The sequence below is a fragment of the Hyperoodon ampullatus genome (assembly GCF_949752795.1).
Source record: "Hyperoodon ampullatus genome assembly, chromosome: 2".
Taxonomy (NCBI): domain Eukaryota; kingdom Metazoa; phylum Chordata; class Mammalia; order Artiodactyla; family Ziphiidae; genus Hyperoodon; species Hyperoodon ampullatus.
In genome coordinates this window covers 141,597,915-141,602,699 of record NC_136915.1, presented here as the reverse complement: position 1 = coordinate 141,602,699, position 4,785 = coordinate 141,597,915, and the positions used below count along the sequence as shown (strand labels likewise).

At 60.2% G+C, this 4,785-nt stretch overlaps 1 pseudogene across 1 annotated transcript; it reads right to left on the bottom strand.

The window, feature by feature from the left end:
• Positions 1-257: 257 nt before the first annotated feature.
• Positions 258-4,175, bottom strand: LOC307048613 (dipeptidase 2-like; annotated as a pseudogene). Its single transcript has 8 exons — positions 4,036-4,175; positions 3,753-3,936; positions 3,300-3,426; positions 2,866-2,995; positions 2,503-2,644; positions 1,290-1,358; positions 996-1,169; positions 258-623 (listed from the first exon to the last, which is right to left on the bottom strand). The product of its transcript is annotated as a dipeptidase 2-like (transcript).
• Positions 4,176-4,785: the final 610 nt, after the last annotated feature.

Sequence of the window (4,785 nt, the reverse complement as noted above, 5' to 3'; positions counted from 1 at the left end):
GGTATTCAATACCTTAATCTTGGACTTCCAACCTCCAGAACTGTGAGAAAATAAATTTCTGCTGTTTAAGTCATTCAGTCTATAGTATTTCACTATAACAGCCCAACCAGACGAATACAGACCTTCATGTACACTGCAATATACAGAAGCTAAACAATGATTGTGAGCCAGAGATTACATCTTGAACAGAAGTGTAATGACGCTTGTGGTACTCACAACTTCACGAATTTTGTCAGAAAGATGTGAAAAAAAGTCAGTCAAACAATGGTTCTGATAGTGGATATTTTCTTTATGTTTTTGACATAAAGCAGTGTCTGACAGCCTCCCTGATACCCATCCGTATCGCAGTTTTGATTCTGTGGCCCCAGTTCCACATGGCACCAAGGTGCTGTGTACTGTCCATTCTTGGGTTTTTGGGTGCTGTACCTATCGCCAACAGGTGGGTCAAACCACTGGGGCTCTTCTGAAGTCCTCCCTAAATTTGGACCCAGCTTCAGCTCCAAATCCGAGTTTTCAGAGAGCCCAGGGTGAGGCTCACCTGCCACAGTAGACACGTTGGCTAACGGGTTGCACTGCAGCACCCGCTCAGACAAGGGCACCATCACGATGCCACCGTTCTTCTTCTGCAGGGGCGGACCGGTGGACAGTCAGCTTGGCCCCCAGCACAGCCTGTTCACTCTCTCGGCCCCTGTGAGGAAGGTGTTCAGCCCTGGCTTTGAGGTCAGAGTCATCTCCTCTCTGGGTTTGTGTGAATGGAGGAGCCGCAGCCCTGGTCTGGGTGGTGTTTTGGCCCTGGGTTTCCGGGTTTGGAGGAGTATCTTACCACCTAGACCCCCACCTGGGGCTCAAGAGTTCAGGGGCTGTGGACCGTGGGTTTTGGGGGCAGAAGATATTTAACCTGGTGTTTGAGGAAATGGAGGGAGAAGAGGCTCAGGTTCAAGGGCTCCTGGTTTGAATCTCTTGCTTTAGGTTTGAGGGCCAGGGCAGTCTCTCACCAGAAGCTGCAGGATATCATCAGGAACATTGCGAGTGTTCTTGCACATACCCCGGGCAGCTGAGTGGGAGATGACAGGTGCCTGTGACACTTCTAGGGCTCGCCGTGCCACAGCATCCGAGATATGGGCCAAGTCCACCATCATGCCCAGGTGGTTCATTACTGCCACCACCTTCTGCAGGGACAGGATGGGGAGAGGGCATGAGGGCTGCATTTATCTTGTGTGTATTTATCTGTAGGGAACAGGCGGGGCTGTACATTCATGTGGGGCAGGGTATGGAAGCCAGGTCCTTACCTCGCCAAAGCCGGTGAGCCGACTGACATTGCTGTAGAAGGGGTGGATACCTTTGCTGAGCTCTCTGCCCTGCAGGATAGCCAGGATGCAGTTTGACTGGTGGCCATGACTTGGCTACAGGAGCGTAGAAAGAGGTTCTGTCGAACCGTCTACACCTGCAACCGTCTACACCTACCACCCGCCCTAGTGGCCGGCAGGCCCGGGGAAGCGGCCCCGGCCCCCACTCCCGCTCCCGCCCCCGGCCGTGGCGAAACGGCGGATGGGGGCCTTTATCCGGAGGGAGCTGTGGAGAACCACACCGGCGGACAGGTGGCGGCGCCGGGCTGGGCGCTGGTGGGGGCGGTCAGATGCAGGTCGAGGGGCTCGCGGTCCGCACGGATGGCACCCGGGCCCGCGGTGGAGTTTGTGTCCAGGCCAGCCACCCGCGGAGCGTCTGGGGTGCGGCCGCCTTGCAGGGCCGCCTTCTGGCCGCATGGAGCGCCCCCTCTGGCGCGCTGTGGTGGGAGGGGCCGGAGGAGGTGGGGCCTGCAGCGGTGCCCGGCGGGGGGCGGAGCTGGCGGCCACCGCCGCGGGCGACTAAAGGAGAAGGCGGAGCCGCAGCGGGAGGCAAATTGCCCACAGCACCCGGTATTCCCAGGCCGTCTCCCATCCAAGTACTAACCAGGCCCGACCCTGCTTAGCTTCCGAGATCAGACGAGATCGGGCGCGTTCAGGGTGGTATGGCCGTAGACGGGGGCGGGGGCCGCGGGCTGCCTCTTGAGGCCCAGCTTCGCTGGCGCTTGTGCCTTACCGCCAGCCCCGCAGCCAACCCGCCCCGGCAGCGCCCCGCCGCCCGCCCTGGCAGGGTAACGGAGGCCTCGGGTACCGGGGCATGGCGGAGGGGGCGGCGACCTCACAGCCTAGGGTGGGCGGGACCCAGCAATCCCTTCGGCGCTTAGCGCCCCACCCCAGATCCCACACGATGCTCACAGGGACACCGCCCCGGAGGCTTCAGGGCCCGGGGCCCGCGGTCCCTTGGCCATCCCCCCCTGACTGGGCTGTGTCTGGCAGTAGGAGGGCCCTTCTGTGGATTCAGTCTTGTTCTGCAAACCTCCATTCCCCTCCCGTCCCCAGGTTCAGGGCCGTATCTCAGGGGTAAACTTGCTTTGGGCCCCAGCGTGATCTTGGGCAGATCACTGCCTCACTGGGCCCTTACCATCTGCACTGTGCTCACCAGGGCGTGTTGCAGGTGCGGGTGAGTGTCATGTAGCGCACACCCAGCGCATAGAAGGTACGCAAGGTGGAGAGCCTACTGTCCAGTGAGTGGCCGCCCTCCACACCAATGAGGCTAGCCAACTCCCGGGTATTGTTGAGAGCTGGGGGCAGGTAGGTCAGAGGATCATTTTCAGAGGCAGGGGTAGCTAACTGAAGTCCCTAACACCTACCACCACCAGTCTGTTTACCTTTTTTTTTGTTTTCTTGGCCGTGCCGCGCAGCATGAGGGCTCTTAGTTTCCCCACCGGGGATCAAAACCGAGCCCCCTGCAGTGGAAGCGTGGAGTCTTCACCTCTGGACTACCAGGGAAGTCCCCGTCTACCTTTAACTGAGTTCACAAGCTCCAGCTCAGAATAGGAGACACACATGAGGCAGATGAGGTGAACTTGCTCCAGAGTGAGGCGCACAGCATCGCGTTCGTGGGTCCGGCATGGGACATAGGCTCACCAGAACTGAGGGAAGGCAAGGGCTTAGTTTGGGCTTTGGAGCTCCTTGGGCTTCTCATAGCCTCCTCAGCTGGCACAACACTCACTGTGCCCAGAAGTCACATGTAATGCGTTGCTTTTTCTGTGGTACTTGGATGCCCATCAGGTTGGCTCACTGTGACCCCTGTAGCCCCCAGCATCCATGGCATGGCACTTTCTAGGTCACTATGGTAACTTAGTTCCAATGTGACTAACCTGTGGTCTCTGAGGCCCCCAAACTGCCCCCCATTCCCCAGCAGCCATGGTGGCACCTTGTGTGTCCCTTTGGTACCTGGGCACCCACGAGATCATTTTTCAGCCTGTCCAAGCTGGTCTGGCCATGGCTGAAATTGTGCAGATTAACATCCTGTAGCCCGTGGTGGTAAAACTGCCTCAGGACCAGGGGCATGTCGTTGTGGCTGGAGGGAGGTCAAGGCAAATGGGTGGGCTCCTTAGGTCTTGGGATCAGGCAGGACACATTGCCTGGCCTGGGCCAGCCTGTGGGTCCCCCACCTCACACTGTCACACAGACTATACTAGGAGCAGCTGAGGCGTGGGCTGAGGGGTTCCCACCAGGGAGGGGATGACAGAGAAGGGGAAGGGCATCCATAGATGATGGAGAGGACATCCAGGGGTGGTGTGAGGAAGCCTCCCCACTAGCTCTGCATGCTCCGGACCTCCTGCCCTGCCCGGGGCCAGGCTAGGCCCCCAGCGGCCCCCAGCAGCCCGCACACACTGCAGCCACCCGTCCACAAGCGGGAAGTCCCGCATCAGGGCCCGCGTGCGCTCCCGTGGACTTGGGGTGCTGGAGGTGCCCGGCGTGGTCTTCACGGGTTACCAGCCACAGCAGCAGACACAGCAGGAGCAGCAGACACAGCAGAGGCCGCTGGCTGAGTGCGCGGGGACCTTCGAGGTGGGCAGAGGCGGGTCTGAGAGGGGCGGGCAATGGGGTTCTGCCTGTCGACACAGGGCACCCAGTGGCGCGGCCTCGCGAGGGGGACGGGTTGAGGGAGGGGATACAGAGTCACAGGACCCTGCGACCTGTGTGCAGAGAGCCACGATCCGGGAAGCCCAGCAGCCACAGAGCAGCAATGCCCTCCGGCTCCCTGCTCAGAGGCAGCTCCCGCGGGCTAAGCTGGCCTCTGTGGAGAGCCCACTCACCTCCCATCGCGGGTTCCCTCCACCCCTGCCCCTCTTCCCACTCCCACTGCTCCGAGGGGGCGCCCTAGGTTGCTCTCCCCCGCCTGTAACCTTCCTGTCCAAGCTGGGGTGCTTCTCTCAGAGGGCCACCTTCAGCCCGAGGCCTCCCGGGAGCACACCTTGTCCCCATCTGCCTGCAGCCGGCCCCGCCCACCCTGAGGGCTGCGTGCCAGTGTCTCTGTGGCCACAAGTGCTCTGGGCTCCCGGTTTCCCGGGACTGGGCCATGAGGGCTTGTGTGGGGGAAGAGATAGTTTCTGGAAATGGGGGTGGGTAACCATGTGAGCTCTGGATTCAGGAAGGGGTCCTCTGCCCCCGACCTTCTCTCTCCACCTACTTGACTCCCCAACCTGCATGACCATTCTCTGGGGACTTCAACCAGCGCCTGGGAACTATCAGGAACCTCCCCCACTTCTGTCAGCCAGCCTCAGGAAAGAGCGCCCTCAGGAGTCTCTACACCTCCCCAGGGCCTGAATAGAAGGACTTTGGGGATGTGAACTGAACGACCTTCTGGGGAGAGTCAGCGACCCTTTTACTCAACAGAGCAGGAACCCAGTCAGCAGGCTATTTGAGTGGAAGG